The sequence below is a fragment of the Pogoniulus pusillus genome, chromosome 2 (genome assembly GCF_015220805.1).
Source record: "Pogoniulus pusillus isolate bPogPus1 chromosome 2, bPogPus1.pri, whole genome shotgun sequence".
In the NCBI taxonomy this organism is placed as follows: domain Eukaryota; kingdom Metazoa; phylum Chordata; class Aves; order Piciformes; family Lybiidae; genus Pogoniulus; species Pogoniulus pusillus.
The window spans coordinates 9,836,373-9,863,104 of NC_087265.1; the positions used below are offsets into that span (position 1 = coordinate 9,836,373).

General features: G+C 42.7%; 1 protein-coding gene and 1 long non-coding RNA gene across 2 annotated transcripts in view; both read left to right on the plus strand.

Moving 5' to 3' along the window:
- The window catches only part of NCKAP5 (NCK associated protein 5), a 436,389-nt gene that overhangs the window by 159,434 nt on the left and 250,223 nt on the right, over window positions 1–26,732 (plus strand). The gene's annotated exons all lie outside the window — the stretch shown is intronic.
- LOC135187579 (uncharacterized) lies at window positions 22,300–25,073 on the plus strand. Its single transcript, XR_010307378.1, has 2 exons — window positions 22,300–22,368; window positions 24,536–25,073. It is a non-coding gene; the product is annotated as an uncharacterized LOC135187579 (long non-coding RNA).

Consider the following 26,732-nt stretch of genomic DNA (forward strand, 5'->3'; position numbering starts at 1 on the left):
ACACTTTGAGCTGATTTTATCTGAAGCTAAGTGTAAGTGGCAGCTTTCTTTGTCTGTGTCTCCTGAAGTGCAGACTTTGGTTCAGGTAGCAGGCACCCGGCACGCCACAGACACTCGGCACAACTGCTGCATTGCTGCCTGGGGGGAAACATGGGCTGCCCCAATAGGCCTGGCCATGTGGAGAAATGTCAGCCCACCTACTCATCTGAAACAGTACCCAGCCTTCAGATAGGAAACCAAGTAACAGGGCAACACTGCAATCCATGAGAAACGAACTGGCAATTATCTGATTTTGATGCTCAGAGTTTATCTAGTCCTATTTTTTCAAAAAACAAAAGCCAAACATTTCTAAATGGAAACTGTCTGGAGACTCTTTTTATTATCTGGTGTTGAGTTTGGTCTTTCACTAATGTTTAGGCAGAGCCACTCTTACTCATGTTGAGTCATACCTCACTCCTCAGGAAACTGCAATTATTTATTGGAATTATTCACACAATAAAGAATAATTCCTGTGAGTAACAGTGCCATTGCCCTGGAGTCTTCTCTAAGACTGAACAGCCACATCTTTACACAGAGCCTCTGATTCCTGTTTGTCAGAGGAAAATCCACGGACTTATATTAAGGCAACAAATGAGAATTTAGGATCTTAGAATAAGTAGGATGTGAAAATGTATTCTAGAAATGAGTAGAGCATCAACACAGGCTGTGAGACAGGGTGTTAGAAGGGGTGGTTTGGTTTAAGGAAGGAGAAATGGAGAATTGATGAGTTTGTTCTGCTTTAAAGAATGGTACATCACTGATCTGTTTCGATAATAAAGTCCACAAACAGGGCAGTGCTGGTGGCGGATGTAGACGAGGCCAGTGAGAAAACATACATGAAGTCATGCAAGTCAGGTTAGCTCCTTTCCCTGTAAATCAGTTTCACTCATGAAAGAGAAGTTAAATAATCAAGTTTAGCATTTCTATTTCGTTCTGTAATGCTCAACCATTTTTATTTTTTCTAAACTACGTTAAAGCAAGACTTTAAGGCTTCAAGTAAGAACAGAGCCTTATTCTTCTACAGAAAGTGAGAAATGGTTTTCAGCTCAGCCCCAAGGATGAAATAAGAAATGGTATAATTCCCTTTTTACAGAGAAAAATTAAGTTGTGAATATACTAAGTAATGGAGCTTATACAAGAGATCTGTGTCTAAGTCAGGTTTTTTCCTGTGTTCCAGTTCAGTGTATCAATAATGCTGTATTTCTCATGTCACAGCACTCTGTGTGACAATCTTATCCTGTGCCCTGTGTTGGGAGACTGTTTCCTGGTGTCTAAGTTCACAGCATGATGAGGTGTGGCAGAAGAGCCATATCTGGAACTGGTTGCAAGACAGAGTTCAGAGTGGTAATCAGTGGTGCCAGGTCCAGCTGGAGAGCTGTAACTAGTGGAGTTCTCCAAGGATCAGTGCTGGGTCCAGTGCTGTTCAATATTTTCATCAATGACATTGATGAGGGGACAGAGTGTCTACTGATGACACCAAACTGGGAGGCTTGGCTGATACAGCTGAAGGTTATGCAGCCATCCAATGAGACCTGGACAGAGTGGAGAGCTGGGCAAAAAGGAACCAAATGAGGTTCAACAAGGACAAGTGCAGAGTCTTGCACCTGAGGAGGAGTAATAAACTTAACCAGTACAGGCTGGGAGGTGATCTGCTGGAGATCAGCCCCGTGAAGAGGGAGCTGGGAGTGCTGGTGGATAACAAGTTATCCATAGGACAGCAATGTGCCCTTGTGGACAAGAAAGCCAATGGGATCCTGGGGTGTATTAAGAAGAGTGTATACAGCAGATCAAGGCAGGTTCTCCTCCCCCTCTACTCTGCCCTGGTGAGACCTCATCTTGAATACTGCGTTCATTTTTGGGTTCCCCAGTTGAAGAGGGACAGGGATCAGCTGGAGAGGGTATGGCGGAGGGCTATGAGGATGATTAGGGGACTGGAGCACTGCCTGGTGAGGAGAGGCTACAGGGATCTGGGGCTGCTTAGTCTGGAAAAGACTCAGAGGGGATTCTCAGTCTTCTGAAGGCTGGGGATCAAGACAGGCTCTTCTCACTTGCTCCCTGTGATAGGACAAGGAGAAATGGATGTGAGTTGCAGCACAGGAGATTCCACCTCAACACAAGGGGGAACTTCTTTACTGTAAGGGTCACAGAGTACTGTAACAGGCTCTCCAGAGAGGCTGTGGAGTCTCCTTCTCTGGAGAATTTCAAGGCCTGTCTGGATGTGTTCCTCTGTGACCTGAGCTACGTTGTATGGTCCTGCTCTGGCAGGAGTGTTGGACTCACTGATCTCTTTGGGTCCCTTCCAACCCCTGACATCCTGTGATCTTTGTGAGTGCCCTCCTCAGCTCCTGTCCTTGGCCCCTGTCACTCTGCTGTATAAAAGTCCACATAAATGACCTCCTCTGTCAGAGGATGTGTAGTGGCAAGAGGAGAAGAGAAGGGCTCTACCCTGTTCTCTTGAGGCAGCTAATTTTAAAGTATATAAAGCCTGGAACAGCTTGGGGAGCTACTTCACAGCTTTCTGAAAGCTTCCTTTAATTCAGTAGGGTTTGGCTGGCTTCCTGTTTATGCCATTGCAGGAGATCCAGTGTGCACTTCCTGTCTATTCTGCCTGCTCTGTCTCTTTTTATGTTAACAAATTAGATTTTCCATTGCTTTATTTGTTAATAAAAGGGTAGTTATATCTGTAGCAACACATATTCTGGAATATGGCCCACCTGCACATTATTTTCTTTTTAAGCAGGAATAAATTCCAGCATTTTGTTCTGTAGGGAGAGGATTGCACATTTCACAGCATCACAGGATGTTTGGGGTTGGAAGGGATCTCTGAGGATCATCGAGCCCTCTGCCAGATCAGGTCTAGATAATTTAGTGCATTTTGCACGGGGATGCATCCAGATGGGTCTTGAAAGTCTCCAGAGGAGATTCCACCACCTCTCTGGGGAGCCTATTCCAGTGCTCTGTGACCCTTACAGCAAAGAAGTTCTTTCTCATGTTGAGGTGGAACTTCTTGTGTTGTAGTTTCTATCCATTGGCCCTTGCCCTATCGCAGGGCACAACTGAGCAGAACCTGTCCCTTCCATCTTGACCCCCAGCCCTCAGATATTTATAAACATTTTAAAAAATCCCCTCTCAGTCTTCCCTTCTCCAGACCAAAAATCCCCAGGTCTCTCAGCCTTTCTGTATAAACATTATTGTAATGGGTTCCACTAGGGACAGGGTTTCAAATGTAAGGCAGCGTTCATCAGACATTAAAGACCTGGGCATGCTTTTTTCCTACTTAAATCAGCATAGCTCAGAATTTGCAAACTCCTGCTTATGTAGATATTCCCCAGAGATTTTAAAACATAAAAGCTTGCAAAACACAGACCCCATAGTTCTATTACTACCTGTTTAGCTAAGCAGAGTCTAGAGTGTGTTACTTAAATAAGGAAAGTAGAAAACTTAGGTTAATCTCCAGCAAACACATAGCAGTAAGGAGAGACCAAGTTTGCAGGATATTTAGTTTGTGGTAATTTATACAGGACCTTTGAAGACAGCAGAGGGATAAGCCTGTCTGCTTCCACATGCTGCCAGAATCGGCACACGCTTGTACTGCCCAGTACTTGAGGAAGTTTGATGATAGTTTGATGCTACCTCTCAAATTCTTCCCAGTGCAGTTCCCCAAAAATGCTGTATTAAATCCAATAATGTTTTCCATTCAGCAGTTTCTTAGTCCTCTACCAGGCAAATCAAGAGGCTCTTAAGCCCTTTTGAGAGAAACAAGTATGTACGGCGTGGTTCCTGTAAGGCTTCCTGTATTTTTATGCTCTTCCACTCTTCCTGGTTGGGGAAGAGAGATCAAATGCAGAGGAAGTACCCATCTTCCTGCAGAACCCTGGGAGAGATCAGTCCAGAAACATGGGTCAAAAGTTGTAAGCACTCTCAATCCCTCTTCTTCTTTTCTCTAATAACACTGTTATAAATGCTTGGGGGGAAAATGCCCAAATGCTGCCCCTGTCTCAGTGACAGAAGTGTCAGGATTTCTTTCCACTTCTATTCTGCAGTGTGGAAATGTGCATGTGGCAGTACTGACCCATTCAGCAAATTCACATCATACTCAGAATTCCCATGAAGGATCTAAATGCAATTTTTCCTCTGGGATCAAGAGGAAACTTGCAGGGAATCCTTTTTTTTTAGGCTGAACATAACCATCAGCAGCATGAAGTGACAATAACATCAGCACAAGGCAGCAGCCACTCTTCATAGAATCATAGGCTGTTTTGGGTTGGAGGGACCCTTTAATGGTCATCCAGTCCAACTCCCTGCTGTAAGCAGGGACATCTGTAACTAGGTAAGGTTGCTCAGAGCCCTGTCCAACCTGACCTGGAGTATTTCCCGGGATGGGACTTCTACCACCTCTCTGGGTAAACAGTTTCAGTGTTTCAACTCCCTTACATTAATTTTTTTTCCTTTATATTAGTAGAAATGTGTCCCCTCTTTTAGTTTAAAAGCATCATCATCCTGATATTTGAACTGAAGTCCTCAAAAGGGGTCCCACTGAACAGCATCCTGTGTCAGGCTAAAAAAGCAATAGTCTCTATAAATGACATCAGTGCACCTAATTTCTACCCCTACTCATCACGTTAATGGAGTTTTGGAACACAGCTAGTGTTAAGTGCTAATAACCTTTAGGTAGAATATCTGAAAATCAAGTATTGCATTGCCTATACAGAGCTTCACTCCTATCTAAGTAAACAAATCACTACTAAAAAAAGGACAAGAAGTGAGATAAACTTAGCAACCACATTTTGGGAGGTATCTTCCCCTCAGATTTTTAAGTATCTTTCATTTCCTCCATGAAGCACAGATGGTCCTGAAGATTACATGGCTGTTTTGGCATTATTGATTATTGTGCAAATCAGTCACTTCCAGCCTGTCACTGTACCCATTCCTTCCCAAGCACGTCCCACGTGAAAGAGCTGCAGAATGCAACAGTGAGCAGATGTAATCACCCCAACATGTACATCATGCCAGCTGAGAATCAGAAGTCAAGTATCTGTCCCTTCATCACTAGCTTGGTGTCTCTGAGAAAATGACAAAATTCCTGCACTGGGCAATTAGTGCATTTGTCAGTGCCAGCTGTTAGGTTTCTATATTTAAAACTATGGCTACCACAGCGAGCTAATGCTGTCATCCACTTCATTTCAGTGTTCTCAAGTATGAGCATTACACTTTTAGTATCACTCCAAAGCAATGGTGAGCAAAGCAATGAATTTTCTTTGCAGACAAACATTGTCTTGTGTATTATCTTGTAAATGTCTATGCTAGATAAAATTACACAAGCCTAGCAACAAGAAATAATTAATGATTTGGAACATACTTATTGCTGTGTATGAAGCTGAGATACTAGTAATCTTAAAGAGACACAGAAAAACACTATCTCAGCTGTCAGAAGCAGCACAACTCCACATGCATGAAAAATACTTTTCAAGTTGTAATTATAGCTTTAAATTGTAGATAAATACTGGTTCTTTTTAATTCCAAATCACATCTCGTTATGGAGTAGGAGATCGATTCTAATGCTCTTGATGTCAGGGGGTGCAAGCTCAGGCCTGAAAATAAAGAACTGGCAATATTTTTTGCTTGTTTTTTTGTTTTTTTTTTTTTTTTAATTCCTGTAGCCCTGGCTAATCTGGCATATCAGGTAAAATAATTTCATGATATCCTTAGAAATTCAGGAAAGGACTGTGGAAAAATAGATGTGGTCTTTACGTAAAAGCTTTCTATATAATAATTTACAGATTGATAGATTTGTTAAGCTTTCTTGGCTAGACTAGAACAGTATTTTCAGATCTGCAGTACCACACCTAGGAAGGGATCATAATTATGCCAGTGATTTTACTGCTTCTTGCACTTCTGGCCCCCCACTTCGGAAAAGGCGCAATGGAAGGGCAAAAGTTCAGAGAACAGAAAAGAGTAATCAGAAGTGTGAGATGGTTTTCATTCATGCAATGACTAGCACTCCTCAGTCTGAAAAAGCAGTAACTTAGGCAGTGAATAACTGAACTAGAAATACAAGTAGCATGGAAAGGTGCAGATTGTCTTCTGCTGCTTTCTAGGCAAGAAATCCAGGGTACCAAGTGAAACCAACAGGTAGGATATTGAAAAACAAATGAAAACAAGCTAAGCTTTTTTCATGTAAGCAAGATTCACAACATCTCCAAAAGGACATGATAGACCTTGAAAGAATCATACCAGGGTAGGTATAGGCTGGATATTAGGAAGAAGTTCTTCACAGAGAGAGTGATTTCCCATTGGAATGGACTGCCCAGGGAGGTGGTGGAGGCACCATCCCTGGGGGTCTTCAAGAAAAGCCTGGATGAGGCACTTAGTGCCATGGTCTAGTTGATTGGATAGGGCTGGGTGCTAGGTTGGACTGGATGATCTTGGAGGTCTCTTCCAACCTGGTTGATTCTATGATTCTATGAAAAGTGTTCAGATGGAGATGAAAAAAGCCATGGAAGAAATCTAGTGAGGTGCAGTAAATGCAGAGAGAGCAAGCTTGGTTTAGGACATCCCTGAGCTATCAGGTAGATTGGGGGGGGGGGGGGGGAAGTGGTGTATCTTTTGGGTAATTGGGTTTTGCCACTCATGAGAAATTCTCCTGAGCTACACAAGACATTCTGTGCACATCCAGTGCAGCCACTTGTACATTACCTGTATCTCAAAAAACAAGTAGAACTTGCAGTTTCAATCACTAATGAAGAAGTCTGGACAGACAGTTTAGGTTGACTGTGCAATAGCAGGCATTATAATGTGATTACATTTTATTGGCATTTATCTTAAGCAGAAAATGAACATATTTTAAACTCAGTAATCAAAATTAGCTTTTAGGGGAGTTGGCTCTAGATGTTACCCTGCATAACAAAACAATTAAACAAGTCAGTAGGCATTAGTTCAATACCATGTGATTACTACAGGATCATGGTTTGAATGATGAAACCCTGTTTACATAGGGAGTAAGAATCCATCTGGAGCCTCAAAATTCTACTGGAGATTCTGACCTGTCAGTTTCCATTCTGCCTAGTTCTCTTCTCATGCTTCTTTATAGCTTGCTTTCAGAGTTTCATACTACTAAAGCATCTGTATCATCTACTCTGTTTTGCAGTGTAGTATAGCCTTTATACTTCAGTTACACTGAATTAAACCTAAAGACTCTGACTAGGACTCTAAATCAGCCTTCAGAAAACTGAACCATCATCTCTCATCAGGAGAGATCAAGGTACCTGGGTAAGTTGCTGTCCTAGAAAGGAGATCTTGACACGTTTGGAGCTTCCCATTCTACACTGGAAAAAGGAATTCAAAAGAGAAAGAAAATCTGCATTAACTGACCTGGCTATCACTTTATCTAAGCCAAGCCAGTCATGCCTGTGGCTGCAAGGACTCCTCTCTGTACTGCCTTAGGAAAAGGTTCTTGCTGCAAAACGCACTGTCTTCAGCTAATGCAATCTGTTAAGCATAATCAGAGCATTATTTATGTTGGTGTATTTAGTGCCAAACATTTATTCATTCTTAAGGCTGTCTCACCCCTCTCTGCTCAGAAACCTCCAAATTCAAAACCCAGAAAAACTGCCACCACCCTTATTTTTGAAGCTCTATTTCATTAGTACTCCTCATCTGCGATTCCCAGGTACAGCTCTGCTCTTTAATCCTCATCTCAGCATTTTGAGGCTTTATTATTCACCCTGTGTTTCCTGCAGTCTCCATACTCCAGCATACCCAGCTATCCCTTGTTATACCACCTCAGTTTTTTCCATTTAGTCTCCAAGACTTCTCTCTCTCACACCTTCTCTAATTAAAACAGAAAATCTTGCCTGAGCTCTTGCTCACTCTACACTTCATTTCTCTTGAACGCGTTGTGTCTACAAATAGCCTCCTCATGTACCAGCATGAACCACTCAGAGAAAAAAAATTTGACTACCAGACGACAAAAGCATTTGGTGATTCCTTAGGAATTGTTTGCCCACAAAACAGGATTTCAAAGAATGCCATGAATGTTTGGCAGCCTTCATCCACCTGAGGTCTTCTATCTTCATATTAACCATCCAGGCCCCCAGCAACCTGCTTGACAGGGGCCTTGCTGAGCAAAGTGAGTGTTCTCCAAATTGAGTGCTTCCTAAGTCATAGAACGTTTAGGTTGGAAAGGACCACTAAGTTCAACTGTCAACTCAGCACTCCAATACGGAATTCACCCTGTCTCATGGACTACGTAGCTCTGCCATGCCGAGTGCCTTCTATCCTAACTTTCGAAGCCAGCCGGAACGGTGTCACCTCGAGTTTAGCATATAATTTCTGGCAGTGCGGAACGAGAGCTTTCTCCGGGGCGGTGCGGCCCTGCAAACCCGCTGCCAGGCTCCCGGCTGGCGGGGCAGTGATTGCCTAAACCCGCGCCGAGGGGCGGCCTGGGCACAGCTACCCCTATGCCGTCGGGACGATGCTGTGCCCGCAGTCGCCATCCCCGGGCAGCTCCTGCACACCGCCCCCAGCCCCGGGGAGCCCGCTGGCCCCGGCCACGAAGACAATGGCCGCCCTCGCCCGGCGCCCCCCCCCGCCACGGCGAGCCCCTGCTGCCGGCGCAGATTTGCCGGAGCCATTCAGTTGCGACCGATTGCGATCGCGGCAGATGGGCTGGATCTGACAGCCCCGCTACTCCGCGGGGCCGGGGGCGGAGGGGCCCGGCCGCCGCGCTCCCCGCCCCGCCGAAAGTGCCACCCCGGGCGCCCGCCCGCCCGCCCTCCCCAGGCACATGTTACGCGTCCCGCGGCTGCGGCGGGAGCGGGAGCAGAAGCCGCCGCGGCGGAACAAAGCGGAAGAGGCGAGCGGCGGGCCGGCCGGCCCGTGCGGCGGCAGCCGCTCTGCCCAGGCGGGGGGCGGCGGCGGCGGGCTCCCCGGCCCGCCCGGACGCGCTGCCCCCGCCCGCCGCAGCATGCCCCAGCGCCAAGCAGGTAAGGAGCCGCCCGCGCCTCCCCTCCCTCACCTGCCCGCCCCGCCGCCGTCTCCTCCCCTTCCCCGGCTCCCCCTCGCCGGCCCCGGCGGCGTCCGCCGCTCCCCCATCCGGAGGCCGTGGGGCTGAGTGGGGTCGGGCGCGGCCCGCGGGCGGGAGGAGGCACCTGCCGCCGCCCGCCGCCGCCCGCCGCCGCCAGCCCGGCCTCCTCCCCGCCCCGCCGGCCACGCAGATCGGCAGGCTTCAGCGTCCTTGCGGTGCCGACCGGCGGAGCTGTCCGTGGCTCGAAGAAGCTCCGCAAGCCTGGGGCCGCGGAGAGACGGCTCCCCGGGCCGCCAGCCCGCCTGCAGGCGGCACCGCGCCCCCCTGCGGGCCGTGCCGGGCCGACCCGCGGACCCCGCACCGCGCCTGTGCGCGGCTGTCCGGGGGCTCTGCCCCGCCTTAGCCGGGGGGGTAAAGTGCAATACGCATTGCCTCCTTCTAAAGCTGTAGGGAGAAGGAGCAGCGGTGTGTGCAGCTGAGTCCTGTTGCTTCAGGGGCAGCGGATTTGCTCCCTGTGCCGTGGCTGGCAGGAGCATCTTAATGAGCTTCTTTTTTTCTTCATTGGTTTTATTCTTGTTTGTTTGAAGATTGCCTTCTGCACGCTGCACAAATCACTGGAAGGACGTTGTGCTGATGGCATAAGTATATCGGGCAGAAAACAGGTCTTTTTGAAATGAGTTTGAAGTTGTGCAGAGAACTAAGGGTGTGAAGTAAATGCAGAGCGCTGAGCTGCCCATTGCTGTCCGATGAACCTTTAGTGGTTGATTCTTCTGGTTTTAGTAGGGTGTTAGATTCACCATCTTCTGAGGTGCATTTACCCAGAAAAGGGATGAAATAAGGTAGAACAAGCGAGAGTGAGCGCTCCTTGCAGTTTCCTACAGGAGAAAATCAGAGCTATGTAAATACAGTGTTCCTGATTTCGTTTTATACATCTGCAGGTCTTTTTCTCCACATAACACTGTAAAATTGACTATTTGAAATGGTTCATGAATGTTCAGTGTGCATCCCTTGAAAATCGATATTCCAGATAAACTCCTTGTTTATTGGTGGAAAGCTTGCAAAGTTTTTAACAAGTAGAACAACATTAAGTAGTCAAGAGACTGATTTACATCTGAGGGGTTGGCTGTATACATTACTGGATTGCAGATAAGCTATGTAAGTAAACAGAATTGCAGTGCTCTATTATTGTGCATGGCTATGGAGATATCATGGGACTTTTTTGCTAGTTAATAGCATAAGGCTTTGTGGGAACTGTTTGATCTGCAGGACTTTTGCTTGGCAATAGTTTACTTAAGGTTATTACACTCTGTTTGGAGATTTGTATTTGCTCGCCACTAGCATTCTTAGCTCCAGACTTCCAGAGTCACAGCTTAGTAGGTCAACAAAAATTGCACTGAAATGCTGGAAAGGGCAGGCTGGATCTTTAAATGTGGTTGGGGAGTAACTGAGCAGTCATCAAAATGCGCAGGAACTTTGTTTTGGTGAATGTTGATGCTGGCCAAAAATACTTTTATTTTTTTTCACTTGAATACCAGAGATGTTTTTCTACCTCTTGTTAAAAGGGGAAACAAGTCATAGAAGCTAAATACAGTATTCCCTTTCAGGATAAAGCTGCCAGTACCCTTAGCTGAATGCATCAAGACTTTAGTTCCTTTTGCCAGGGAACACTGGGATTAATGCCACTGGCAAGAGATGAAGCTTGCCAGTGGCAAGGAAGCAAATGTCATCAGCCCGCTGCTGCTGCAGGTTTACATGATTCTTTTAAAACTTGAAATTTGCTGTGCCGTGCAGGAAAACAGCCTGGAAAAGTACATTACTAGATTGCCCTTGCATTAAGAGTAATAAAAGTTTGAATCATCTAGCTTAATGTGCTCCCAAAACTTGTGGCCCAGTGGATTTCAGGCGTGTGGAACAGAAGCCTGCAGCCTGACTTTGTGCTGCCCCTGTCTGAAGCCTGGCTTCTTCCTGGAGTGGCTGCAGCGTGCAGTGTAATCCCTGTTCTGCCAAATCCCTGGAACTGGTGATTGAGTGTGTACATGGAGCAGTTCCATTCATGTCACAGTGTACAATTTACGCGGTTAAAGTGAGCCATATGGTGTGTCCCCCCCCAGTGTGGTGCTGTGCAGATTGTTGAAAGGATGGATTGGAAATTCAGTGCAGAGCTCTGTTGCTCTGATGGATAAATGAAAAAAGATCAGATAAATGAAAAAGATCTGAACTTCAAGATGGTTTCAGCATCTCTCTTATAGTCTCCTCTTTCATTAAGAATACTGTGGACAGGAACATTCTATCCTTTAGCTCAGAAATACGATTTGTTGTACTCTTTGGCTTTTTCAGTTTGGTATCTTTGTACCTTCCTAGTCTTAGCTTCCTGAAAAAAAAATTCCTGCTTCAGCTTTTTCTCGTCTGTGTTTTTGCTGTTAATTGTGTGTAGCACAGACTGATGTTTTCTTGCTGGGGTGATGTATAAATGGATGCTTTGTAGGTCCTTGGTGTCTCCTTCTTTCTTAGGCAAAAACCCTCCTTTTCTGTAATAATTATTAATAGTTAACTCCCCGACTTATCTGCTATGTGGTGTAAGTTACAACTGTTCTACAGTGTTACCGCTACACCACTGCTTGCCTCTGCCAGATAAATCCCTACTCAGATAAAGCGCAGCAGCAGTCAGGTGTGGTGCGCAAATCCTCTTATTACACTGATTAATTTTCCATTTAAGACCCTGATTTTGCAACCAGTTAGACACCTGCTTAACCTTGGAGTTAAAGCATTGAAATAGATAGGCTACTTGTGTGGAGCTGTTCACAGGATTAAAGCTTCCAAAGAGGTGCTGTATGAAAAAATCCAGAGCAACCCGAGCTTCTTTCACTCTAGTCCTGTTCTCAGGAATTATGGTAGGTAGCTGCTATTACCTTCATTACTTAGATAAAATTAAATTGAATAGTGTGATGGGCCTGGTATTTAAGATATAGGGATTGCGTTTCTCCTTCTGGCTTTTGTTTCCATGGCGGTTTGAGACCTCTTTTTCCACCTGAAGCTGCACTGTGGTGAAGTTGATGTTGTCAGAGTGCTAACATGGGATTGCCACTGCTCAGGAATCAGGTGATGAAAAGGCAGTTTTCATAATAGCCATGTAAAAACATCCACTAGAAGCTTGCTAGATTTTGCATTTATGCTTCCATTCTGAAGAAGACCTGGAGCAGTTTCCACAGCAGAGAATTCTGTTTAGTATTTCTAACTGTTTGCTACTTAGATCTCATTTACATTGTCTAATGTAAGCTGCTAGGAATGACCGGAGGAATGACACTATTAGGATATTGGGTGATGGATACAGTTCCAGGATGATGTGGATGAAATTAAAAAGAAAACAAACCAACAACTTTGGTTTTGTTAATATTTAGATTATATAAACATTAAGATAATGACTCAGTGTTCTGCCAGCAAGACTCACATATGCAAAATTCTTCTAAAAGAGGCTTTTAAAGAATCTGTTTTTTTGAGAATTTATTTTTCTTCTATGCATATTCCTTGAAATTAAAATGGAAAGTTGTACTTTTTTCAGGAGAGAATCTTTAAAATGCAGAAATTAATAGCTCATAAAGGAGAGTTAAGTATTTGTACCTCTTGCTGTGATGTGTTCACTGACAGTTCACATCTGAAACCTGTTATTCCTCAGAATAATCAGAATGTAAGTAACAACAGTAAGGAAAAAAGAAGACATGGGAAAAAAAGTTTGCTGTATCACAGAAAGAAAGTTTTCAACACTGCTGTATGCTGTGAAAGAGCAAAAAGAAACATTCTTCTTTTCTCTATTTCTCTTCTTGGGATTTCTCTTAAATCTGTGTGGTTCTGAGTGTCTGAGCCAAACATTTACCAGTTGCTTTCCACATACATTTTTGTTCCATCTTATAATAACTTTCCTTGCATTGTGTATATAAACCCATTTAAATAGACTCTTGGCTCCTGGTGGCCCGTGTTGTTCTAAATAGACAATGCAGCTGCTCTCACATTATGTCCACTTGAATCCTTTGGACTTTTCAATTCTTCTCTGTGCCAAGGTTTTACCCATGTTGTTGATCTGAGCAGTGCAGGAAGCTAAAATCCTTATCCCGTTGTATATTTGATGATATAAGGTTACTTGTAGCAGAGTACACTACTCCTTGTTCTCAGTGGTTCTTGTTTCCTGAAGGTGAACTGTATGTTGAAGCCATTAGAATGAGAATTTCAGATTTCATTGCCATAAGTGTAGTCATTTCTGTGGCCATAGACACTGACCTTTACAGACCTTTTCTGCTATTTCTTTCCCTTTCTCCTTTTTTTTGAATTAACTTTGAATTAATTAATGTACCTCTTCTCCATGCCCACTGTGTGCTTCAGTGTATGTTCCTAATCCCAGGTGTAAAAGCCAACATACAGTTTGTAAAATGATGAGTGGCTTTCTGCAGCCTGAAGAGTAGCTGTATGTGTGTAATGCAGTGAGAATGGAAGCCAACCCCAGTGCAATAAACACATCTTTCTGTTGAGTTTGGGAGAAGCCATGCTCAGCATGTGGCCCATCTTTGCCTCCCTGATATTTGCAGTACAGTGATTCTTGGTGACTACCAGAAATGAGATGGAATCATAATCATTCCTGTTGGTGTTAATGGGAATCTGACATGCCAGCTTTTGAGCATATAAAAATATGTGGTAGACAGGGAACTGCTGGGAATGCCTCTGGTATCTAAGCTCTAGAAGAACATTTGTAGTCCGTGAAGTAGGAGCAATTTGCTGTATGTTTTGCTGCAGGGTTCTCTCCCATGTAACACTGGCTTTACTGCTACTGCTAGAGATTGTATCTTGTAGATGAGTTAGTGTATATCAGTCTCCAGTCATCTTTTTTTTACCTGAAGTAATCACATAATTATGCTATTGTTGTATGCCACTGTGGTTTGATTTTTATCTTGTTTAACACTTGTGTTAAGAAAAGTGTATTTGTTTACATTTGCATTGGCACTGTAGTAGAAGCCTAGTTGAGTACTCAGTAGTTGCATTGGTATTATCAACTGACATGGCACAAAAAATCAAAACCAACTTGATTATTTGCTTCAGTCTTCTGTGGGTCCAGAACTACACCTGCATTTTGTTTCCCAGTTGGCCCAAGAGGTTGCACCAGCTGTTGGTCCTGTGCACGCATCAAGAAGTCAGCTGCTTGGGACCTTCCATCTACATCTTATCTGGGTTACTCTGGTTGTCATCGTGGTGCACAGCTACAGAGTGGAATCTGCAAGATTATAAATGATGTGCTCAAGACCTTAAATGTGGATGCAGGACAAGTTTCCACCTAAAAGTGTCTCTTAGCATATTAAATTCCCTGTGCAAATGCACCTATGATCAGAAGGAATGTCTGGCCCAGAACTCTGACAGTGTATGTGAGAAACAAAGGTCAGCAAACGATCAGAGAACCAGATGACAAAGTGAAAGGAAGAAAGAGGAAATACTGGTCAGAGAGCAGAAATAGATTTCTTTTGAAATCAAGACTACTGTTTGTTCACAAAGTCTGACATTTTCTCGAGATTGTCAGATAAGTTATTTCAGATCTGCTAACGCTGTTCCATGGCTGGCATTGTGTCTTATGGGTCCATGTCTGACTACAGAGTAACAGGAGTATACAAATGGTGGTGGTCTCCTAACTTACAAACGTGGACTGCCTACATCCAAACTCCGTATCAGAGAAGTAGAAAGTCCCACAGCATCCCAAGGGTTTCAGCTCCGGACTCCATTTAAATGAATTCCTGGTTTGAGCTAAGATTTTTGGGGCTTCATAGTTCCCTAATGAGAGCTAAGAGTTGGTTCCTGAGGAGTCCAGCCTCACAGGAAATTCTGGGATGTTGCTAGGAAAGACAAGAGGGAAAGGATGAGTGGCACTCTAGGCCATGTTCAGTGATACCAGAGAATGGACCAGGAATATGCATGACTTGCTTTCTTAAGCCAGAAATGCCTACAATAGACCTACGTGATAAGGAACAGGAATCATGGGCTGCAGAACCCTAAGGAAGAGTAAGAGAGGCAATATGAATGGGAAGAGGAATAACTGAGAGATCGATACCTTCTTGGCAGGTGAGAGGGAAGAAAATGGCCTTGTTGGATTTTGATTGAATTCTTCTTGGAAGTAAATGGTGAAGTTGTGTTCAGGAAGAGAACTGCAGGTTTGCAGAAATTAATCAAAGGTAGGAAATGCTTAATTGCAATGGAATATTCTATAAAGTTTGAAAAGCTGTTAGAGGAGAGTGTCAGAAATAAAGGAATTAAAATGGCCTTGTTGGATTTTGATTGAATTCTTCTTGGAAGTGAATGGTGAAGTTGTGTTCAGGAAGAGAACTGCAGGTTTGCAGCAATTAATCAAAGGTAGGAAATACTTAATTGCAATGGAATATTCTATAAAGTTTGAAAAGCTGTTAGAGGAGAGTGTCAGAAATAAAGGAATTAAAAGAAATGCAGTGGAGCAGGCTATCAGATGTTGAGATTCATTATACAGGTGTTATGAAGTGTGAAAGCAGGAGTGGAGGTAGTATCTGCCACAGCATGTATTTCAGTCAGGGAGGAAAACAAGTTGTGAAACTGGAGGAGAGCAAGTGCAGTATCAACAGATGTTAGAAATCCTTTGTTATACTTGAACTTGTTTTCTGAGGTGAAGGTAATTGCATCAAAGAATAGGTCAAATTTCTCAGAACTTGTTAGAAGTATTTTTCATAAAAGCTAATGCTGTAGCTCATTGGTGTGGCATGCTTTTAGCATAAAGCAAATGATGGCCATGGCCCTTGATGGATTTACTTCACAGGGAAATGAGAACACGGCTTGAGTATTGTTCATTTTGTTTGATTTTGGGTTTTGTGCTTGGGTGAAGGTTGGATAGGTTGGGTTGTATCAATATGTGAGTGTATTTCTCCTTTGTCATTATTAGGGCTTTTTGAAGAAAGGTATTTACAACAATACTTAGATAAATATTTAATAGAGTCTGGATTAATCTCCTTAACGTCTTCACTCGGCACTGGTGTGGCTGTGGTAATCTTATGGATGGTAAGCAAGACAAGGTTTTCAGTCATGGGTGTCCCTTATGAGATTAACATGGGAAAAGAAGTCAGGCTTTGGCAAATAAACCCTATTGTCTGTCCTTTCAGTTCTGTTAATCTCTTTTTTTATGGTGACAGCATGGACCACATATTTTTGAGTCAGATCCAGGTTGAAACATAACTTGGTTTGTTTAGTAGTAGTTGGATCAAGCCGCAGCGTGAGGTGTGTAATAAAAGTTCTGATCTGTTTTGCTGCAACCTTACACTGATAAATCTAAGTGAAGATAACAGGTGAATTAATGAGAACTGTTGTTAGATCTAAAATATAACCCATAGTTCCAGCCAGGCATGGATTTATTGATGCACTGAGGGGATCTAAGCGTGGCATGGCCTTCTTTCTTCCAGTCCCCCCAATCAATATTTCAGATGGAGTGCTCCTACATGGCGGGATGAAATCACAGCTCAACAGCAGGTGTCTGTGCCCTCTTCCTGTTTGGATCAGTAGTGAATTTCTCTGTGCCTTCAGAAAATTTGTTCTTTTTTTGTTTGTTTGTTTTGTTTTGTTTTGTTTTGTTTTGCTTTACAGTGATACTACAAAATATGCCACCAGTGAGTTCTGGGTAGGACATGTGAAAGCTCCTTTACCATATGGTGAAATGAGCAGTCTCAACCAGTGAAACAGTTTGGATTAAGACAGCATTGAAGATCTTTATTTATTTGATTGTCTGAGATGCAGTACAGCTAAATACATATCTCTAAGAGACTGCACCCTCTGCTTTGTAGAGAGGGCTAACTTACTAAAAACGAGGAATGGATATTAACTGCTAGATCCTTGATTTAGCTTAAAGATCTTTCCTTGAGTAAGAGAAAGAAGCTTTCATCTCTGGGAAATAATACACCTGAAAGATTGCCGAAAGGTCATGCCTAAGGTCACAAGAAGACAGACTAAGGTGTCCAGAAAATATTGTGCAGGCTTTTCTTGAGGCTGTTCCTGGGAAACTGTGGTACCTCTCCCTGTTCATCCCAAAGGGGTGCCTGTATCTCCCTGGTGAGAGACCCACATGAGTTAGTTGTGAGCAAGAGAAATGCAGCAGAGAATGTGGTCTTGACCTGCTTGATGTTTATAATAACCCATATTGTTTTAATGGCCTGAAATTAGCATGGTTGACTTCAAACTTAAAATTGGTTGGCCAGTGTAGTAGTTGGTTTAGAGAAGTGTATCTCCAGCGGATAATGTGGAGCCACACCAACACAAGCCTGCTGCAGATCCGGCTTGCCTACTTACGTTTGAGCTCTTACAGGCAGAGCTTTTTGAGCTAAGGAAAAGATGAAGCATAACTTCTCTATGAAAGCAGCAGGATGGAGATCTAGACATCCATAAATTATGGTAGTTGTAGTCTGCTAGCTAAATTAATTTTTAATGTTTTGTAGGTATCCGGTATTTTAGGCACATGCCTTGTTCTTTAATTCTCTTCTGCCAATAGGCATAGGCAGTTTTGAATGCAGCCATAACTGATTGGTGGATGCTCTGTGGTTACCTGGATAATTAGCTACCTTCAGTTCAGTGCCTCTCTTGATACATTAGGTGGTGGATTGTACACTCATGTTTGGTTTTTGTAGTGCACTTCAAAGCGTCAATGACACTTCAAGATGCTGCATTGCCATAGCTCCCAGTGGACCTGCACCCAGGTAATGCTATGTGGCACTGGATGGAGTCTGTCTTATTCTGCATAATTCTGTATAAGACATTTAAATCAGAATTGCTGGAACTGGCAGAAGTTTTCCAGAACCCTAGAGAAAGATATCAGAGTACCACAGTGTTGCAGAATTATATGGTTGAGTGAAATATCAACCTTTGCAAAGGTGGAAATGTATATTTGAGATATATATCCCCACACACTTTCTTCCTTATTTATAGGTAAGTCTTTCTGTGCTCTTTGAATACCATTCTGGATGAAAGACAAACTTCTTCAGAAGTTTGAGAGCCTCATTAATGACCTGTGATTGCTGTTCTATTGGAAATCTTCTCTGGGTGGCAATGGGAGTTGCCACATGAATTTGCAGTAGGGAACCTTTAGCTTGTTTATGTCTTGCCTTTTGAGGGAAATCTCCTTCATAATCTCTCAGCAAAATGTTATTTTGTCAGACTGTATTAGAAATCACAGCTTCTGTGCAAGCTGCCATAGGGGGCTAAAACTCTTCCAAAAAAACAGGAGTTTGTTGGTGAAACATGACAGTTAAAGAAGATAAGAGATTTTCTTCTCGGCTACAAGGATCTGTCTGCCTGAGGATATGACTAAATTATTTCTATCAGAACAATAAAATAATTTTTTTATTAAGAAAGTGAATAATTTGCATGTTGGTATTTTTGATAACCTGTGTAGTTTGAGGGGGTTTGTGTGTTCTTTGTAACAAGTTGTGATAATGATGACCAGTATAAACACAGTTCGTAAGGCTCTATTATCTAAGCCTGCATTAGTACTTCCATACTGTATCACCTTTGCTCCCAACAAAACCAGTGAATATTTTGAGCAAGCTAACGTGTAGCATTGTTGTAGTCAGTGGCAGCAGTCTTAATTGCCAACTTCTAACCCAGTGAAAGTAGCATTATGATTTTCGTGTGTATTGTGCTGGGATGAAGGCCAGTTGGCCTCTAAAGATAGTTTCCATAGCTACTGTCCTACAGAGAAAAAAAATTGCTGCCGCAGCATTTTTCCTTTGGACCTTTATGTTTTTTTATGCAAGCTGTCAAGACAATTAATTTTCATCAAATGTATTGGTTATTAGCTGTTGAAAGCAGGGGGGCATGGGTGGGTACATATGATGAAAAAGAGCATTTAAGTAAAACATCAAGAGATTTCTTTATGTACACAATATGAATACATTTCAGATTTATGAAAACTCATTACTGCAGCATCTGATATGTTAGAATGCAATCTCTGCTCAAAAGGTCTCAAAACTGCTCAACTTCGTTTCTGAGAATAAGCAAACGTGCCACTGACTTTCACTGCCACCTCTTGTTGGATGTTTTGATCTAGATTTGTAATTATTTTTTAAAAAATGAAACTAAAAAATCAGAAACTCTCTTCAAACTTTCACTGGTTTAAAATAAAACTGACTTTTTGTGCCTCTTGTGTACAGAAGAGCAGAAAAAGGGCAGTAAATGTTATGGCAGTATGTCGTGTCAAAACAAGCACTGAGTGTGAGATTATTTCTTGAGGTTAGCATGGGTAAAGTCTCCGTTTCAGTGCAATGAGGCTTCAGGGCATGTCGTTGTGAAGTTGGGGCTGGTTCTGGGAGTCATTAACATGTGGTTCTATTACCAGCTCAAACTGCACATTTCCTGTAGATTGCTGAGGCAGAAATAAGTATTTGAGTACTCAGATCATAATATTTGAGCAATTTGTGTAAATTTATGACACCTCTTCTCATTCTCTCAATTGAAATGATGGAAGAGGCTCTTTCTGCTCACTGTAGTTATGGATCCATCTGCTGCAACCATAACCATGCTTCCAGGTGGCCTCCACACTAATCTCTTCCATACTAACCAATATCTTCAGAGATTTTAATATCAGCTCTCACTCTGCAAGGCTGTCCTCTTTTCTGGTGTCAAGGGACATTGTACAAGACATTATTAAATGGCTTTAACCATAATCATTGACTTCAGGGTCAAACTAGGTTTGCTAAGGAGAACAATCACTGAAATATGTGCATTACAATTGATGAAAACTTGTTGGCTTCACTGAGTAAAAATACTAGGGAAAAACAACGTGCTTTGGAGAACTGGAGAAAGAGAGGATATGAAGGGAGTAAAATACAGGCATAGAGATGGTGTACATTATGGGCATTAAAGGGAGTAGTCAAATAGGTGACAGCATGGCTCTGCCTTTCAGTATGGCCATTTGATAGCTGGCGAGTGAGCTGCTGGGAGAATCCTCTGATCATTGCAGAAGGAGCGGATTTGTAACCCAAAGATGAAAAACTCCATCCAGAGTGCGATGATAGCTGAAGGCCTCTACCAAAGAGGAGATAAATAAACTCAAAGTCTGGAGGGTTAGAAGGGCATCTTGCTTTGTGGCAGTGAGAAAAAGTTTCTTTTCTAATAAAACTCTAGGCGTCTGATTTTTGGCTGGCCAACTAGGCACTAGCAAAAGAGCTGTGCTCTGCACTGGTGCTCTAGCTGCAGGGATTGTGGCTTTCAGGAGGCAGCAGAGCGTCGGGGCGCTAATTAAGAGCCCAGCTGGAGGATTGCAGCCCAGGCTGCAGGAATGTCCCGCAGGTCCTGCTGAGCTGCTGGGGCTTTCAGCAGGTGCCCAAGCCGTCCCACTGGCTCCGGGAGCAGCACTGGGCCATGCTGTCTCCGGCTTGCCAAGGTCTGTCAAACCCCAGCCTTAAGTAATTTCTAAACCCTGCTGATCTCCATCTCTAACTATCTTGCTCCGTCATTGTCTCTGAAAAATCCGGGCTAGTTATTTGTCTGGGGTAACTCAGCTGATTAAATACATGTCAGTGGAAATAGGCTGATTGAAACCAGCCATCTGGCTGCCTGTTTAGAGTATTAAACGCTGCTTGGTATGATGGGCATCATTTTCTAGCATTTTTAAATACTCTTCTTCATGAATACCTCCAATACTATGAGATACGTCTGTGTTTACTAAGAAATGTTGTTTTCATTAAAGGAAAGCTGGCTGATGTTGCAGGGAATGCTCTAAGATGTATCGCTTCTCTTAAAGAAAATAGATCTTAGAGAAGGCTTGTAATCCATGACCTGTGTCCAGGGAAAATGGGAATAATTTAGTGCCTGTCTAGAGAATAAATAGTTTTCTCTTTCTGTCACTTACAATCCTGCAAGACTGAAATCTTTTGATTATTAAGTAAAGGTACAATTTTTCTAGGTGCATACAGAAGTGCTGTCTATAAAAAGAGAAAGTTTTCCATAATATTTTCACAAGATAATACTGGAGGAAAATACCTGTTGATGAGCCTCCTGTACCTTGAGAACCTGTCTTTGCCTACATCTGACATAGGAAACGATGCACAAGAGTGCAAATTAGAGTAATTTTGGCTTTAACAAAGAGGTGCATAATCATCTAACTCACTGGGATTTTGTAGGCAGAGATCAGAGAATGAGCTGCTGGTGTAAACCTTCATGGCCATAGCTGATAGCAGGCAAAGCAAGACCTTTCGTGTCTCAATCATGCGTTCTTACTGACAGTGTTTAATGAAGAGACGAGTAGGCGGGTGTTTTGTGCAGACTAAAAGCCTAGCATTTCATTTCCATGCAAAATTAGATGATAACAGCTTTCAATGTCAACTCTGAAACCTGTTTTCATGTGATGTGCAGTAATGAGCAGGTACTGGTTTTAGAGTGAGGAATAATAGGCAATCTAAAACCATGCATGCTTTTTTTCCTGCTTCACTAAAATCCCTAAGACGTCTTCTAGATAACCTCTAGAGAGGTAGATGGAACTTAATTAAGACAAATCTTGTTAGGAAAAAATATGTCAACGTGAGAGTATCTTAGCGTATCAAAATATGCTTGTTCGTGCAGAATGATGGAGAAGGAGAAGCTGTTCTGTTCTACTTTGGGGACATTCAGAAAGGAAGGTGAATGCTAACATCCCTTAGATATTGATCCCCTGAGTACAGAAAAGCTCTAAACGCCTCTGTAGCAACTTAGACCTTTCATAACTTATATTCTGTATCAAAAAGTACTTTCAGATGTTTTTGCTGTTTTGTAAAACACTGTTAAGAGGCACAGCTATTACTCTGCTAATGAACCTTGGGTAAGGAGGTGAATGCTTCTGTTGGCTTTCTCTAAGAGAATTGCTCATTATTGGTGGTGGCAGTTGTTAAAATAGGTGCTTACTGCAGCCTTGTTACAATCCTTCAAATTTAAGGTAAAAGAGACCTTAGGTTTAAGCAGCAAAAATTTGTACATGTATGTATTTTCTGTCATCTGGTTTTGATCTCATATAAACTAAAGGCATAGCCATATAATGATGCAGGAGATTTATCTACAGAGTTTATTACCAGCTTTATGTATGGCTGTTTTTCTTCCTCCTCTATTAAAAGGGTTCTGGTTTTATGATCTCTAATATCAAAGTAACTTAAAATCAAGATTAGACTCACTTACTTAATTAGCAAATGCCCTTTACTGGATTTATTTTCTTGTTACAGTGTTTGACTGGGGAATTAAATTTTGAAATAATCAATACCTTGATTTGAAATGGACTCTTTCCAGGTGCTGTAAATGAGGTAATACTTGCAGTGATGCTACATTGCATGTGATTTTTATTTTACTTCCTTCCAAAGGTGATGTAGTTACCTGTAGTGATGACTGTAGTAAGTCATTTCAGAGCACACTTCATTACCCAGATACAATAGTGGGGAATCTTTCTGCAGTAAAAAAATACCAGGCAACCAGCAATAGAACAAGGGGACACAGCCTCAAGTTGTGCCAGGGTAGGTATAGGCTGGATGTTAGGAAGAAGTTCTTCACAGAGAGAGTGATTTCCCATTGGAATGGGCTGCCCAGGGAGGTGGTGGAGGCACTGTCCCTGGAGATCTTCAAGAAAAGACTGGATGAGGCACTGAGTGCCATGGTCTAGTTGATTGGATAGGGCTGTGTGCTAGGTTGGACTGGATGATCTTGGAGGTCTCTTCCAACCTGGTTGATTCTATGATTCTATGAAATATCAGATTGGTATCAGAACATGCTATTTGTGGTGGAAACTGAAGAGACACTGATTTGCATAAGTATCTGGCTGACATTTGACCTGCTGAAAATATTTTTATTTTAATACTTTAGACAGTTAATATTTGGAATTAAATACTTATTTCTTAATGTACATTTGTTTGTAAATGCCTGAATGATAACACATCTTAATCCTTATTCACGTCTACCTTTACTTATTTTGTTTGTGGAAGTAGAACTTCATTAAAGTTGATGCTATTTGTGCTTTGAGAAGCTGGCCTCATTGATGAAGCAGGCCTGGCTGGTGTCTTTAGAGTCATAGAATCAACCAGGTTGGAAGAGACCTCCAAGATCCTCCAACCAAACCTATCCCCCAGCCCTATCCAGTCAACTAGACCATGGCACTAAGTGCCTCAGCCAGGCTTTTCTTCAACACCTCCAGGGACAGCAACTCCACCACCTCCCTGGGCAGCCCATTCCAATGCCAATCACTCTGTCTGTGACGAACTTGCTCCTAACATCCAGCCTGTACTTCCCCCAGCACAACTTGAGACTGTGTCCCCTTGTTCTGTTGCTGGTTGCCTGGCAGAAGAGACTAACCCCACCTGGCTACAGCCTCTCTTCAGGTAGTTGTAGAGAGCAATGAGGTCACCCCTGAGCCTCCTCTTCTCCAGGCTAAACAACCCCAGCTCCCTCAGCCTCTCCTCATAGGGTTTGTGTTCCAGGCCCCTCACCAGCTTTGTTGCCCTTCTCTGGACATGTTCCAGCACCTCAACATCTCTCTTGAATTGAGGAGCCCAGAACTGGACACAGGACTCAAGGTGTGGCCTGACCAGTGCTGAGTACAGGGGAAGAATAACCTCCCTTGTCCTGCTGGCCACATTGTTCCTGATGCAGGCCAGGATGCCACTGGCTCTCTTGGCCACCTGGGTACACTTTGGAGAAAACAATTGAAAATTCCCCAAGAGAGTTTGTTCCATCTGGGGTTTCTTGAAGGAGTTCATTTCCCTAATTCAGGTTTTAACCATCGAGTTATTTTTCTAGATCGCCTTTACTGGTAAAATGATGGCAGTGCATTCTTTTGAAACAACGTTAGTGATGGTTCTGGCCTAACTTTGAGCTGTACTAGCTCTAAGGGTAGACACTACCCAAGTTTCATCTGATAATATTTTTATCATTTAATATACAGAGAGCGGATTTGAAGGATGTTTTACTGAAGCAGGTTCAGGCTATTACATGTGAATTTTTAAACCCATCTCAGTAAAACAACTTGAGCAAAACAGGTGGATCTTGTGCCTGTTGCTATTCAGTCTTTTCTGTTTCATTCCTAGGCAACCACTGAGGTTGTTATTTGACTATATGTGAATTTAAATGGCTTCATAAATACACAAAGAAATACTGTCATTGCATCACTAATATGTCTGATGTGCTCTGGATTTCATTTGCAGTGTTGTTAAATGCTAGGCTGCTATATTATGTGGTAAAGCTGTCATTGATAACTTAATTTCTCCATCTCTACTTGAACGTGTTGGAAAACATTTTGCATATATTACCATATGCTATGTCCATTATTTAAAGTGACAACTATAATTTCTGTATTAAAATTAGCCCGTGTGCATGCCAGCCGCTGTTTGATTCACTACAAATAACGCTTTCAGTAGCTCAGTCTGGGATGGGGTCCCTGTAGATCTGCATCCTTTCAAAACCAAGTCTTTTCTTCTCTTTTAGGTCTACTGAGACAACGAAGCTTGGGTTGGAGGTTTCAGTTAATCATCTAATTTGTCAAAACACATAATCAGCCAGAGGCCACTGCCTTTGACTTTATCTAGTTATCTTTCATAGTCAGAGTGATAGAAGAAACAGTTTTATCATTAGCATGGAACTGATTTTACTGCTGTAGGACTGCATGAATATGAATTTGTGTGTTGGGTTACTGAAGGATACTTCAAAGTGATGTTCAGCATGCTGCTTTTCTGGCTCTTTCTGTCGTGGTGAAACATGGCTTAGAGAAGGTTATCTTGTTAAAGGCATTCTGAAGCACATTTCCTAGACTGGGAGAGAAGTGAGGGAAGCCCTGCAATTTACAACTTTTTCCAAGGGAACTTGTTGTGATACCATTTTTTAAAAGTCCTTGTTATTAACTTTTTTTTTTTCCTCCTTCCACAAAACTAGGAGGTTACTGAAGTTCACAGAGATTTGTAGGAAAGTCTGAGTTACCTTCTCTTTTCAAGTATTTGCAGTCAATAAATAGGACCATGTTCTTGAATCTGAAAATTAAGTGTCAATAATTGCCTGTTGGTGCAATCAAAATACATTTTATGTAGGCATTTGATAAATGCTCTCATAAAATGCTGATTTCATTTATGTTATCTGTCACTTGCTGGGAGTCCTATTGGAAGATGCCTCCAGGGTCTGTATTGACAGTGAGTGCATGCTGTGAGTGATGTGTTCATGCTGGTGGCTGTTTGCAGGTGGCCCAAGAGCCAACTGTCACACATCATTGACTGACCTGTCTCTCTTAAAGTACAAATCATCCATTTTATGTTTTACCAAGAGGGGATCATGGATGTATGTACACATGTAAAGCTGAATAGCTGACTTCACAGCAGTGCTGTACACAGGGCAAATACTTCATGTCTTTCAGCACACATTCTGAGTATTGATCACTTATCAAATCATGCACTGCAAATCATATTTCCATCATTTTAGTGGCCTTTTTTCCTGCTTTTTTCTGCTCTCCTCCTGCTATGGAGAGAGGCAACTGCGGGAAAGAGGACAAAGAAGCTAGAGCCACTGAGTCTAAGGACTTTGGCTTGCCCAGAGTCTTTTACATCCTGTGGTGAACAAGATGCACACACTTAGATTGTGCCTGCCTTGTGCAGGGCCTATATTTTTCCCAGATTTCTGTAAAGCAAGCCTATGGCTTCACCTAATATGCTTAAGCTCGGCTAACTGCCATTCTGATTGGCTATTCTGTTCCTGAAGGTCCATTAGTCTCGGGCTACATTGATAAAAGGAGATGAGCAGGTAAACACAACGTGCTCTGCCGTTGTACGCATGCTTGCTGCTTGGTAATGCTGCCACCATTGCTCTCTGTTTATGGCAGTGATTCTGCCATTGCCTTCTGCAGAATTATGCTACAAGCTAGCTCTGCTGAACTGCCTGGAAACTGCCTGCCTTGAGCTTACCAGGAACAGGCTCTGATTGCCTCCAAGCAATTGGCCTGCATAGCTAGCGTGGCATCCGTGCTAAGACTCACAAGACATCCTGCCTACATCTGAAAGTCTCCTGCCAAGACAGGAAGTCCTAGAGGTACATAGATGATCCAGTGGAGCAAATAGTAAGGTCAGAGATTGTCTGCCTCCTTTCCCAGCATTCTGTGAAGCCTGCAAAGAATCAGAAGTCTGTGGCTGACAAGACAGTAACAGAATTCCCTGAAAGCATTTGGGTACTGTCTGAAGCTGTAGCTGGCCCCGCAAGTTGGGAGATAATTTTGTGAGTAAATACATAAAGCCTCTTGTAATTCGCCATTGCCTTCTACCATAAGAAGAAGTGAGCTCTTTGAGCCCATCTAGTGGGCAAGTGGTATATTGACCGCAAGAACCTTCTCTTCCAGATCTTTTAATGTTTATATATTTTTGCAAGTTATTTCTAGATCTGTATAAAGTTTCCATTACCATGTGAAGAACCAATTATTATTAAAATTAGTGGTCTTGCAATTAATTAATTACCTCTCCTTAACAAAAGGTTTATGTGGCATCTAACTGTTCAGTTTATTTGATTTTCCATAAATTGGCGTGAGGAGAAATTCTCTTATCTCTTGGGCAAGCTGGTAGAGGAAAACAAGGATAGACTGCAGCAAAAAACATTAGTCTGGGGTCCTGATCTGAGCTTCATCTGCCTCTAGTCTTACAGTGAAGACTGT